The 14,890-nt window shown below is 39.0% G+C and overlaps 1 long non-coding RNA gene across 1 annotated transcript in view; it reads left to right on the top strand.

The window, feature by feature from the left end:
* Nucleotides 1-13,640, top strand: part of LOC307176707 — a 34,977-nt gene extending 21,337 nt beyond the window's left edge. The window contains exon 3 of the long non-coding RNA XR_013824870.1: nt 10,936-13,640. This is a non-coding gene — a long non-coding RNA (uncharacterized lncRNA). The remainder of the gene's footprint in view (nt 1-10,935) is intronic.
* The last annotated feature ends 1,250 nt before the right edge of the window (nt 13,641-14,890 follow it).

Genomic DNA, 14,890 nt, shown 5'->3' with positions numbered 1-14,890 from the left:
GTGGCGCAGTGGTTGAGAGTCCGCCTGCCGATGCAGGGAACACGGGTTCGTGCCCCGGTCCGGGAGGATCCCACATGCCGCGGAGCGGCTGGGCCCGTGAGCCATGGCCGCTGAGCCTGCGCGTCCGGAGCCTGTGCTCCGCAGCAGGAGAGGCCACAGCAGTGAGAGGCCCGCGTACTGCAAAAAAAAAAAAAAAAAAAGTCATTTGTTTACCTGCAATACCATTGAAACATATATTTTGTAAAATTCCTAAACAAAATGTCATGCAGAATATCTATGGTAATTCACAGAAGTGAAAAATAACAGATTTCTGTTATTTCTTTGTCATTATTCAAATATTTACCTTTGCTATAAAAAAAAAAAACCTCTTAAAATTCTAGGCAGAGATGGCTCTTTCAAGTATGTATGTGCTAAAGGGTACATAGCATGCAGTGATGTGGAAGCTTGTCCAGTCCTGCTCAGGACTGGCCGAACTGTGAAGTTACCCCGCCCAGTATGTAACTCATTGTCTACATTTTTTCTACTCTATATTTGGGAGCTTCTCGTTTTTCGATTTTTTTTTTTAATTGAAGTATAGTTGATTTACAATATCATGTTAGTTTCAGGTGTACAGCACAGTGATTCACTTATACACACACACGCACGTATATAAGTCGTCTTTTTCAGATTCTTGAACTTCCTGTTTTATTCTTCAGCATCTTTTATATCTTCTTCAACTTAAAAAAATCATTGAGTTTTATTACTAATCCTGATAAGTGTTTAAATATTTGAATTGTTCGCAGTGATATCATAAATTTGTTCATTCATTTATTCAACACACACTTTCTGAGCACAGACCATGCCCCAGACACTGAGCTAAGTCAAGAAGTACCACGATGGCTAAACCCTTGTCTCAGATAGAAGCTGTTTGACTTTTCTCCATGTTGAAGAAGATTTTTTCTTGTCTCTTCTGGCTGGGGACCTCACCCATTTCTCATTAACTGAGATTATATTAAATATTCTGTTATTAGCAGTTTTAATGAAGCCTAAAGTAAAGCTTCATTCCACCTATAATTTTCTCCAGTCCCCCGAAACACTGCAGTTAATCATCTAATGTACACTATTTATAACATTTTTTTTCTCATTACTATTATCACCCCAGCAAAGAAATTGCTTAACCGTCACCTGAATAATTCTAAGTCAGTTAAACCAAGAATTACTAGGAATTTGAGGAGAAAATGACTTTCAATTTCCTTATTTTCCCACCAATTTGAATTCAAAAAAGGCAAAGTAATGAGAGCATGAGTACTTTGGAGTATCTTAGTAAGTTCACATGTTTGTTTGCAAACTCCTTTCAGTTAAAAGAAACCCTGCACACATTTAATATATGCAAGTTATTTATAAATTATATAATAACATGTGCTACTATATCAATTATACATGCACTGTAAAAATCATACACCGAAATTAGAAAAGAGTGAATTTTTAGAATATAAATAGAAAATGTGCATTTTTTAACCACACCCCTGTGCTGGTTTCACAGACCCTAATTCCAGAGTGGACAGATTGTGCCTTTGGAAACAACTGTAGACTCTGTTTTCTGTCTACAGAAAATTCTAGTAAGTCTGCTCAATTGCAGAATCCCATAGAAATGATTGCATCAATCAACAGTAAAATTGCATCAGACATGAAAAAACAAACAGGTATATAGGAAAGCTAAGTACATTAATATTGAGATTTTCCTTAGAAGACACTATATGGTTTCTGGTTCAAGATCAATGAGAAACCCCTTCTAACAAAAAGGTTTCCTACCGGATTAGGTGATAGTCTAACCAACACATTTTTTAAAAAACTCCAAGCAATAAAAGAGAATTCTTGGGCTTCCCTGGTGGTGCAGTGGTTAAGAATCCACCTGCCAATGCAGGGGACACGGGTTCGAGCCCTGGGCCGGGAGATCCCACATGCCACGGAGCAACTAAGCCCCATGCGCCACAACTACTGAGCCTGCGCTTTAGAGCCCGCCAGCCGCAACTACTGAGCCCGCATGCCACAACTACTGACGCCTATGTGCCTAGAGCCTGTGCTCCACCGCAAGAGAAGCCACCGCAATGAGAAGCCCGTGCACCACAAGGAAGAGTAGCCCCTGCTTGCCGCAACTAGAGAAAGCCTGCACACAGCAACGAAGACCCAATGTAGCCAAAACTAAATAACTAAATAAAAAACAAACAAAGAAACCCTCCAGGCAAGCAGCAGATACCTGAAAAAGGACACGTACACATGTGAGGGCACACACACATACACACACACACACCACATCTCTGAGAATTTTAATTAGAATCCAAATCATCACAGCACAAGAGATATACTAATCCTTTGAGCAAGGTGTTAATTGTTAATCTCATTTTTCCTGTCTGGTAGCCTTGTATAACACCCTGTATATAATAGGCTTCCTGTGGTAGAAGAATGAGCTACTAAACCTCAACACATGCTTTCTAGTAATCATTTCAATAGCCATGGGTCCTTATAATAGAGGCTAATCTCCATAACATCACCATTACTGAATGAGGGTACCTAAAATTATAGAGACCCTTTGCTCTAATTATAGACTCTGAATTGCAAATCCATTCTTTAATCAACTGTAAATGCATTGTAAAGGGAATTGTAAGTTCTTTCCAGGGAGCAATATGCATTCAAACTAGCAGACTAGAACTGAGCAGAATAATGTGTTTGGGGAATAATAAAGGAATATGCCCCTCCTAGAGCCTGCATTCTAATGTGGCTCCTGGATGGAGAGATTGTAGCAGTAAGTCATATGTTTCCAGTTTCCTAGTGTCATTACAGAGGCGTGGCATTCGTGTTTTACTTGCCCAGAATCCTCCATAGTAAGCAAGTCAAGTATGCTCTCAAATGTCTACTTTTTTCCATTATTTGTTTATTTCTGATGTTCTTAAAGAGAGACAACGTGTCTCTCAAAAATCCAGAAGCCCATGGACTCCATTCAATTCCACGTATTTTGTTGGTATAGAGATGAATTCCCATTTGCTTTAACCTCTAATAGACAAAGCCTAAAACAAATCTATTTCTTTAATCCCACAAATATTTTATCATTTACCGTGGAAAGTGAGATATACATTTTTAGTCTATTTGAGTCACAGGCAACTGCTTGATTTTAATCAAATGCTTGGCAATTTATGGAAATTCCAAAAATCTTACTGTCTTAAGATAATTTTAGCGATGAGTGGGTTTGTCCAGTGACTGCTGTCTTTATTGTCTTATTGATGGAATAGAAAAACACAACGCTACAACATTCCCGTCTGAATGTGAGCAGTGCTTCTGCATCAACTTTTGTCAGTAGATGAGACAAATGCAAAAAGGGAAAGAAGTGTCAGGAGGCCCATTCTTAGACTCCCAAGTATTTAATATCTTCCCATATGAAAACAAACTGCTCCCCCCTAAACACCTTTTCAAAAAAATTTATTTTCACTGTGAGGTGATCTCATGTCTCCCCTGAAGGAACCCAACGAGAAACCAAACACTTGTTCCCAACCAAACCCTTATTTTATTGAAGTATAGTACATCAACATTGAGCTGGTTGTTCAAATAACCCAGAATTTTTCTGGAGTTTGTTACTTTCCTTAACTGAGTTCCTTACATCTGTTCCTCTCTCCCCAAACCATCTTTCACCTGTGAAATTAAAAGAAAGACCATCATCTAACCTCAGCCCCTTTCATCTCATTCTGTCTCTGTGCTCTAATTGGTCCCTGACATTTTGGGGGGAGGAAATATAATTTATTCATAATTATATGATATTCATTCCTGCGAAGTTTTAATACATTACTAACTGTGTGTTAATAGAAAAACCCAGCTAAGCCTCCTGCATTTTGATTTTTAAAATATTATTTCTCTTCTATATGGTAGCAATTTTTTTTTTTTTTTTTTTTGGTACGTGGGCCTCTCACTGCTGTGGCCTCCCCCGTTGCGGAGCACAGGCTCCGGACGCGCAGGCTCAGCGGCCATGGCTTACGGTCCTAGCCCATGTGGGATCTTCCCGGACTGGGGCAAGAACCCGCGTGCCCTGCCATCAGCAGGCGGACTCTCAACCACTGCGCCACCAGGGAAGCCCACAATTTTTGTTTTTAAGCTTTAGTGTTGAGATGTTTTAGGTTTTTGATTGAAATAGATAATTAGAAAGAAACAGTCTCCATTTTCCAGGTAAGTCCAAAATGACAAAGAAGAATGGCACTCAATATTAATAAAATCTTGGGTTTAGCTTTTAGTGTTAAAGTAGAATAATAATATCCTGCTAGTTTCCCGGAAAACTGAGGGATTCATTTATTATCATGACGTTCTTCTCTTTGCTTTAATATTACTATGCTTTGTACAACAATTTTCCTATACTCGAATTATTACCGAAAGCTACAAAGGTTAACATTAAATATATTAACTTTTTAATGTTATTCAGCTTTTTCAGCCATTAGTCTTCCTCAGTTGTCTGCCACTATTTACATAATTATTTTGTCAATCTAGCCACAGCTTTTACCTTCAGAGTGTAATACAATGAGTATTCATATTTCATTCTGCATAAAAGGCGTCCATTCATAAAGCTGACCTGAAACAGATCTGCAGCTTGGTGGGAAATTGACTTTAGATCTACAGAAGAGAATATGGGGCTAGTGGGTTTTGGGAAAACATATGTCGTGATAGATACAAGATTTAATTTTTTTTTAAATGCTTATTTATTTATTTTTATTGAAGTATAGTTAATTTACAATGTTGTGTTGGTTTCAAGTGGACAGCAAAGTGATCCAGTTTTATATATATATGTGTATGTGTGTATATATATATATGTGTATATATATATATATGTGTGTATATATATATATATATATATATATATATACACACACACACATACACATATATTCTTTTACAGATTCTTTTCCATTATAGGTTATTATAAGATAGTGAGTTGAGTTCCCTGCGCTATACGGTAGGTCCGTGTTGTTTACCTATTTTATATACAGTAGTGTGTATCTGTTACTCCCAAACGAAACGCCTACTTTAGCTCTCGTACACTAGTGAACCATATTTTTAACTTGACTAGTTCAGACTTCTGTAGAAGGCAGAGCTTGTACCTTTAGTGTCCATTTTGGCTAACCAGGATCTCTTCCGTGGCTCTCGTTCGCTGTTGCTGAGTAAATCTACCTCGTTGCACTGAGATTTAGCGAGGCAGCTAATATCCAGTTGGTGTCTTCTTGACATCATTCAGTCACTCTCTGTGTTTTTGGTCATTATCTGCTGAGGTTTATGTGCTCATTGAGTACAGCCAAGGGGCCGCTGTGACAATGCCCTGAGCTATCTCACCCTCCCAAAGAAACAGTCTTGGAAAGGCAGACTTAGCGAGGATTTGTAAAGCTTAGTTTCACTCTTTTATTTCTCATAGAAGTATCACAGTAACAAAGGATTCTATTTAAGTTTCAGACCCCACTGCCAATAGAAACTACTAAAACATGATGGGGTATCTTATTCCTGTCTGATTTCTAGTCTAAAATTTCCAACTACAGATTCTAAAATGATATCTAGCCAAAGTCTGAACAAACATGGTGGATCTTAGGTTTTTCTTTCCACGTGGTTTTCAATCCTTCATTTTCATTTTTAACTCAGCTTCAGTAGAAGAATATAATTACGGAAAACAGTATCATCATTCAGGAAACAAAAGATGTGCCTTCTTTAAGCCAGAATTCCAGTCATTGTGATTTCTGTCACCACTCGCATCTGCTGATCTTCCTTCTCTGAAGGATTTTGTTCAGGATCTTTGTAGCTTTAGAAAAATGTTTCTGCAGCTCATTTTTGAAGTTGGTAACATTTATATTAACCAAACTAAGGAAGCTAGATCTTCCTCTGTTTTTAATTCATGAAGAAATGCTATTCATTTAAAATATTATTCTTTTCACAGTGAAGAAATATGGCCCTTATATGAAATATAGGGAGAGCATAAGCTGATGACCTGATTGTATTGCTTGTCATTACTGTTCCATTACTGCTCTATTATTTACATTAAATCCAGAGAATAATATTTACTTTAAAGTGGGAATCAAGACAATTTATTGCAATGATCTTTTCTAACACATGGCTAAATTCCATAGCCCTTCATCTTCTATCCAATTGGCCTCAACAATCTTTGTTTTACAATTTTTCCCTTAAGACCCTGTCCCTGGCTGCTACTGCCAGGACTATTTACCCTCCTCAAACTCATTCCTTCATTTACTTTCTTTGAACTTATTCCAGCCACTTCTCATGTCTCATGAACTAATTAGAAAAACCAAAAATTCCTTGGTAAGAGCAGAATGAAGAATAACACGTCCAGAAGAGAAAGTATCCATAAGACAAATATTACCCAACTTTAAAAACAACACTTTGCAAAGCAGGAATAGAGACACAGATGTAGAGAGCAAATGTATGGGCACCAAGGGGCGAAGCAGGGTGGGATGAACTGGGAGACTGGGATTGACACACATACTCACTACTATGTATAAAATAGGTAACTAATGAGAACCTACTGTATAGCACAGGGAACTCTACTCAGTGCTCTGTGGTGACCTAAATGGGAAGGAAATCCAAAAAAGAGGGAATGTATGTATACGTACAGCTGATTCACTTTGCTGTACAGCAGAAACTAACACAACATTGTAAAGCAACTATATGCCAGTAAAAATTAATAATAAAAAAGATGCCATAGATGCATATTTGATGATGCATAAAGGAAATCATGATCTATGTTAAGTAACAAGGCACATATAAGTGAATTAACAAATGAGAAAAAACAAAACAAAACAAACAACAACAACAAAATCACTTCAAATGCTTTCTGAAGCATGGCTGCGTACATCATCTCCCGGAATCCTTGTAATATGTCTACAGAATATTTAGGTGTGTTGGTTATTTTCCACTGGTCTTCTCCCTAGTCCATTCTGGGTAGTTTTTCTCCTGGCTGCTCAGTCTACACCAGGCTTTCTTTTTTTTTTTTTTTTTTTGCGGTACGCGGGCCTCTCACTGCTGCGGCCTCTCCCGTTGCGGAGCACAGGCTCCGGACGCGCAGGCTCAGCGGCCATGGCTCACGGGCCCAGCCGCTCCGGGGCATGTGGGATCTTCCCAGACCGGGGCACGAACCTGTGTCCCCTGCATCGGCAGGCGGACTCTCAACCAGTGCGCCACCAGGGAAGCCCTACACCAGGCTTTCTTGCAGCTGGCTTTCCAGGTTTGGTCTTCAGGTATCCCCAGGAGGATGTCTGAGGTGGATGGGGAGAGACGGGGCTTAGGCATCACTCTGGGCATGGCTGCTCCCCCCAACCAGGCTCCAGGTGCCACGCCACCCATTCTCCACAGCTCCAGGGATCAGTGGGCCACACTGTAGGATTTCCCTGGCTCAACCTTTCAGTCCCAGGGTTGGTAACAACTTCCTTCTGTTAATACTCTTACCATCCCTTACATCTGCCCACACATTTGTAAATAGTGTCTTATCCACATCGCCATTTCACTGATCTTGTGTGAATTCTATTTCCTGTGCGTACTTTGACCAACCAAACTGGGCATATTTTATTAGTTGTGAATTTTGTTGATGGGGAAATTAAAGCACAAGGAAGTAAGTGACTTCACAGGAGTTGAGGATGGAGTAAAGCCTAGAAGCCAAGTCTCCTAGTGAGGAGTTTATGCTCAGCACCCTTTATAAAGCCTAATGCTGATCTCAGTCAAATGGGTGGTAAGTAGTAGTGTTCCATCGTATTCCCTCCAGTATCCCAAGACCCTAGAACAGGCTCGCCCAGCATATACTCAACCCCCTCCAGCTTGCCTTCATGTATGACTGAGAAGGGAACGTTGAAAACATGAATTTGACCTAGTTTCTGCACCTAGATGCTGCTGGATGAGTTTGGGGTGTGGAGGTGAGAATTATAAAGCAGTGCACACGTTGGGCGGGTGCTTCATCTTCAAGCTTGTGATCAGGTATCTGTTCCTCTGCAGCACCATCTCAAACAGCACAGGAGGCGACCAGCAGCTCCCAGCACAGTGGCGTCTCGGCAGTCCAGGGTCAGTCCAGGCTCAGTGTCTGTGACTACAGCCAAGTCCAGTTTCCTAATCCTCCCAGAGATTTTTCGAGGCATCGAAATATTTTTTTTTAATAAATTCCATTATGCCTGAACTAGTAAGAAAACTGGGTATTCTGTTGTCTACAACTAACAGTATTAGCCTGTGTCTTCTGGGTGAAATGGTAGTTACGCTTTTTCCCCTCTATTGAAAGCTTCTACATTTATACTGAAAACTTTTCCCTCCTATTTTCTATGCCTTCTTTTCTTCCTTATTGTAACAGAAGATCTTACACATCCATTTTTGAAAGAGACCTTTTGTTTATTATCAGGTTTAAAGTTCCTCTCCTTTCTGTCAGCCATAATTCACCATCATTGACTCCTTTATTTCCTCCTTTCATGCAGTAAAACAGGTTCAAAGGAAAAGATCTCCTGAGTTTTTTTCCTTGTGGCTGCAACTAGAGCTGGCTCTCAGGCAGTAACGCTAAATATAGAAGTTGGAAGTTGTTTGAAAATCTCATCCTTCCCTGTTTCTATTGTGGATAACATCCTGTATAACTAGACTTTGTCGACTTTTATCTCTCCCCTCTACACACCTCTGCCTATTTTCTTATAACTTGAGATAATAGAGCCCAAGGGGAGAATAAAGCAAGAATAACAGAACACTCTGGAATTTACATATGCTGAAATCAACCTTGTTTTTCGAAGAAACCTAGAAAATAGAGATAGACTTGTACAAGTTCCACCAAGTAGCTGGAGAACCCGGAAGTATTATGAGGTTTCGAGACTAGCATTCTCTTTGTTGACAATCCCAGATGCTAAAATTTTTGTCTTAAAGATATCCTTGAAAATCATTAGGAACTGAGGCTTATGATTTCATTATGTCCCGCCCTTTCCCTGCTGTTTTCATCCATCAGCTCTCTTGATTTTATATTTTTAATTTTGGTTCCTTAATAATTTTATAAGTAAAATTAATATCAAGACCGTCTTGGGACTTCCCTGGTGGTCCAGTCGTTCAGACTTCGCTTTCCATTGCAGGGGCTGTGGGTTCGATCCCTGATCAGAGAGCTAAGATCCCACATGCCTCCGGGCCAGAAAACCAAAACATAAAACAGAAGCAATATTGTAACAAACTCAATAAAGACTTTTTAAAAAATGGTCCACATTAAAAAAAAAAACCTTAAAAAAAAAAATACCGAGACAGTCTTGAAAGTAGCACCACCCTGACACACACGGCACACACACGTACAATGGTAACATGTACGTGGATATGTGTATACAAGGTATCTAAAGGAAGATCTCTTTTGTCTTTCTGCTGTTGACAGAGGAAAAATTGTGTTTTGTGGGTGGATCATTGTATGTTTACACATACATTCCAGGTTTCTCTTGTCAAGCTGGTGGTGTCTGTCCTTTTAACCAATAGCTGCTTCTGAGTTATTGCCCAGCTCCCAGACCTGTTGGAACAAAAATCCTTCACTCCATCCCCATCCTCAATAAAGGATGATCTTGAAGTCTCTGCTATTGAAGGACCTACCTAGAACTAGTTAATGCTTTTAACAATTTTTAAAATTTATACATTCATTTATTTCACAAACATTTATTTTGTGACATCTCCAAGATGCCAGGCACTTGCTGGGTGCTAGAGATATGCAACTGAACAAGAAAGATGTGGCTGGGAAAAGATGCTGGTAGCCCTAGCATGGGCAACTCCACCAACTGTAAATCATTTGCTGCACGAACAATGACAAATGGGATTGAAGGAGCAGGTTTTGGAAAATAATTGTGTACATCACGTCCTTTCCTTTTGCTGTTCTCAGTCAAAGCTGAGAGTTCTACATCTCAAATGAGGATGGATATAAAGCACTAAAGCACTCATTTGAAGAAAAATTATTCATTAGAATTCAGTTGAGAAACACCCCAAACCATACATCCTTTGAAAATGAGGACCAGACATTTATATAACAATTATATTTGAAAAAGAAATTGCATAAAATATTTTTTTATATTTCAGGATGAAACAATTGTCCTTTTTTGTAGACTAATGTATGTGGCTTTAGTCTTCATTTATGAGCAGAGTTAATATGACTGTCTGCAAGATGGTAATGTGCTTTATACACTGGTGTTGTGCATTTTAGTCAATGAGAGATTTGGGAAGTACAGAGCACTCCATGTTTGCTATCTTATCAGCCTTCGCATTCCTGCAAGGATGTCTGATTATAAAGCAATTAACATTCATTTTGTCTATGTACTGAAATTAATGAATATCAATATATTTATTATGTATTATTCATATATATAAAAATGTATCTCTGAAATATACATAAATACATTTCAATATATTTCTGACAGTGGCATGAAAGATTGAATTTACTGACTAGTTTTGATTTCAGCCTATACCATCCAGTGCTAGCTGCTGATAATACCCTAAAAGAATTGCAGACAATTTATAATAAGCTTAGAAATTCAGCATATTTTCTTATGATGGCAATTTTGAATTTAAGTTATACATTCTCTTTGGTTCTTTTGCCTTAAACTTATTTTCCAGCACCCACTACTCTGGTGTGTATATGAATACAAACTGTCCTTATGATTTCAGATGTGCAGGAGATCAGATACTTAGGGGCATATACGAAGTCAATCTCTGTTGCCCTGCTCAGGATGCAATGGTGGGACCTGCCCCAACAATACTTGCTTCTGGTCTCCCGGAAGTACCGTCCTGAGTGAAATGACCCTATATTCACAGCTCCAACATTTAGTATTGCAAGTAGCTGTTCATTGTACTCTTAACCCTAATGATATAACAACTGCACCCATTTACTTTGTATTGTCAGCATGCCTTTCAAATTCAGACAATAGGCTATCCATCTCTTTACAGGATTTTAGGAACAGCGGGAGTGATTTGGTCAAGAACATGATGGACAGATTGGTATGTAAATCCTTTTCACTCACCTGACACTTCTCCCACCTTGGCTTTAAAGGTATGAGAGGTTTGTAAAGCAACTATGCTCCAATAAAAATTAATACCTAAAAAAAAAAAGAAAATACCAAAGTAGAAGAGTGAAATAACTTTCCCCAGGCATACAATTAAGTTAATTAACTCACTGGCCATGAGCAAGAAATGGATAAAGATAATAAACTCTAATCTATGTTCAAAAAAAAAAAAAAGTACCAGAGATGACCTGAGTGGACCTCACACAGAGAGAGCTAGGAGGAAGAAAGGCAGTGTTGGCTTCACCTAACGTCAAGGTTTCTGCTGAAATGAGGCTTGCCAATCGCTATCTTTCCTGGTGTTGATCAGCTATTCTTCAAACACATCAAAAGGTATTGTGATTTGCACTTTTTTACTTTCAACAATTTCAAAATTTGTCATTTATTTTTTTAACAGGTTAGAGGGGAAACAAAATCTATATTTAATGTTTTTAAGTACACAGAAATGAAAGCTTTACAAGTGACACTTTGTTTCCAGCAAAATAATCATGTACTTGGTTACATCTCTAAACATATATCAGACATCTCATTTTCAAAAGTATATCCCCACAAGAAGTTTCTTTTAAAAAGAAAACATTATTGAAAAGTCACTAGTACTTCTAAGGAGCAGACGAAGCCTGTGGCTTCTGTCAAAGTAAGAGAAGCGTCAGCCTGGCTTTCTGCTTTGCTATTTTCTTATTGTTCATGTATGTTTGGATTAGTAGTACTACTTTAGATCTGGAGGTTGCAGAGATTTTTTGGTTTTGTTTTGCGGTTTTTTGGGAGCATTATTTTTTTTTGTAATTTTTAAAAAAATTTATTTTATTTATTTATTTTTGGCTGTGTTGGGTCTTTGTTGCTGTGCGCTGGCTTTCTCTAGTTGTGGTGAGCGGGGGGCTACTGTTCTTTGCGGCGAGTGGGCTTCTCATTGCGGTGGCTTCTCTTGTTGCGGAGCATAGGCTCTAGGCACGTGGGCTCAGTAGTTGTGGCTCACAGGCTCTAGAGTGCAGGCTCAGTAGTTGTGGCGCACGGGCTTAGTTGCTCCACGGCATGTGGGGTCTTCCCGGACTAGGGCTCTAACCTGTGTCCCCTGCATTGGCAGGCAGATTCCTAACCACTACGCCACCAGGGAAGCCCTGGGAGCATTATTGTTAAGACGTTGTCTAATTTGTAAGGGTTAATTTATTAATACTAGCTGATATGATCTCTCAAAACTCTAACTCACAGGCATGAAGAGAGCAAGGCTACCTGAGTTGATATACACTTTAGATAAAACTTATTTTTTTTTTGTAGATTAAAAAGCGTAAGTAGATGCTCTGATACTTTGTTCTCCTACTCTGTGGATCCAATACCTGCAACCTGGAATGCATATACCCCACCCACTCTGGGGACCTAGGAGGCTACAATTTAGCAAGAAGTGTGGTGGGAATACAGGTAGAGGTGTTCAGGGCTCAAATTGAGAGCTGAGAAGTTTGTTTCAATCCACGTTGTCTTTGGCCCCAGGTTTTGTCAGAGACTTGAGCATTTCAGCCATTGGTTGGCTGGTTTGTTGGTACTGGGAGCGTGAGTCAGAACTTCACAGTGTGGCTTCAACATTTTTGAAATGGATTCTCAAATTTTCAGATGTTCATGTTCAAGTGCAAGGAAAGTGATTATACATCACATAGCACTGTGGTTGCTGGAAATCCAAATTGCCCTGATGAAACTAAACCAAGTGGGCGTGGTGAATTTAAAGCTCTTTGAAAGATTCTTCCCATGCGTAGCAATGCCACTTCTGAGCTTGTGCAATTTTGCAGTCAAATCATAAAACAATATATAAATTCCTTTTTGGATTGTTCATTTGGAAAATTCATTTTGGATTATCCTTGAGTCTTTCTGCATTCTCTCCATTAACACAAGCCATTTATATAAATGTTGATACATCTGATTAATTTCAGTGAGAGAAACAATACTCCTTCATATGTTATGTTGAGTTACACCCCCATCTTTTTGTTTTTTCAATCAATGAACAGAATTCACATATTATTGTGTGGGAGGGAAACAATTGTCTGATTAATAGGAAAAGATTACATAATCATTTGACTGTAGCTTAGGTTTAATGCTAAGGCTCAGCTGTGTTAGTACAACTGACATTGACAAGCAGCTGGAATGATAATTGGCTAAAAATCTTTCTCCTAACCCCCTTCCTAATGACAGGCTGGCAAGAGATGGTAACATTATCACAGTTAACTTTTCCACAAATGATAATACACCAGGGCAATCAACTGGTATTAACCATCAAAGCTTCCTGGTTTTACAATGTAAACTCTTGTATTTGAAATATCTCTTACCTATGAACAGATAAAATTAAAATGGTATTTTAAAATGCCAGTGTTTAGAGCCATGAAAATTTAATTTTCTGATCGTTCTGTAATAATGTATAGAAATATTGAATCACTCTGTTGTGTGCCTGGAATTAACATATTGTAGTAGGTCAATTATAATTTTATTAAAAAAAAAAAAGGCACTGGGAGGAAATGCATGAGAACACTAACGGTGGTTATCTCTGGGGGTTGGGGATTTTAGGTGATTATTATTTTTTACTTTACGCTTTTACGTATGTCTAGTTGTGTCGGCAATGAACATGTAAAATTAGAAAGGAAACAATAAAAGTCATTAAAAATGAGGGAAAAAAACACTCTAGACTCAGTACAGTGGAGGCATGTCCTTAGATTATGTTGACATGTTCTTAAGCACAGTGCATGGTTTTCTGGTTTAAAAAACCCTCGGGGTTTGATAACCCTGAAACAGACTCATTGACTGCCCTCATTTCTGAGGCTGTCTTCGAGCTCCCTTTCCACAAAAATACCGAAACCTTTTTGATTAGGGCATGAAGGAGTGGTAGGCATGAAAAGAGAAGAGACAAGCGTGAGTTCTCATTCTCCTTCTGCCTCCTTTATTATTCTCCCCTTTCCTTTGGCATCTCTTCCTGCCCCCCTCTCTGAGGGCACGTACGGCTTCATGCAGCAGTGATTTGTTTTCCTGTCTTTTTGTGGGTCGTAAATGAGCACCACTAAAGCAGGGATTGAGGAACCCACTGGTCATGGAATGATCTGGAGTCCAGGTTTTGAATTTGCTGGCAGCAGGGTGAAGGTGGAAGAAGGGAAACAGAGGATCCAGCCTCTTCACTTGTAACCAGGCGGTAATATGCCTTACCTCCCAGGTTTGTTGCCAGCCTTAAATAAAGTGACTTTTACAAGAGATCTATTACTTGTAACTACTGGGGAAAGCTAAGGCACTCTGGGAGCCTGGCGGGCAGTATATATATGGACATGGGGTATGTGGGTTTGCTTTCCTCTTCTGGGGGGGCTCATGAATACTAACCAGCAGGAAAATAAGAAAGAAAAAATTTTTTTGTAAGTTTAAAACTTTTTTTGTTGATCATTTGTAAACATGATTCAATAAGTAGTGCAAACACTATTTTGGGCTGTTAATGAAACATTGTATTCCACAGTGACCAGCCCTAGAGGACCATACCGGGAGGACGGTAATCAATTCTCACTGCCATATTTAAGAGGTGTATTAACGTGCTCGTGAGTGTTCATAGATTCGCTTTGAATGCTTCTGCATTTAAGGGGACGGATTGATGACAGTTCTCAAAGACCACCTCACCAAGAGAACAAGCAAAAGAATACGGTTTCTCTGCCGAAAGGGGATGCTTAGAGATGGGGGTGATGCGCTAAGAATGGTTCTTACATCTTTACATCTAAAAACCTCAAAAAAAGAAGAGTATTTTGCAGAATGTGAAAATTATATAAAATGCAAATTTCATCGTCAATAAATAGAATGTATTGGAATATCTACAGCTATGCCCATGCATTTCC

The sequence above is a fragment of the Stenella coeruleoalba genome (genome assembly GCF_951394435.1).
Source record: "Stenella coeruleoalba genome assembly, chromosome: 18".
NCBI classification, from domain to species: domain Eukaryota; kingdom Metazoa; phylum Chordata; class Mammalia; order Artiodactyla; family Delphinidae; genus Stenella; species Stenella coeruleoalba.
The sequence above is the reverse complement of the archived record's forward strand: the minus strand, read 5'-3'. Positions and strand labels throughout refer to the sequence as shown.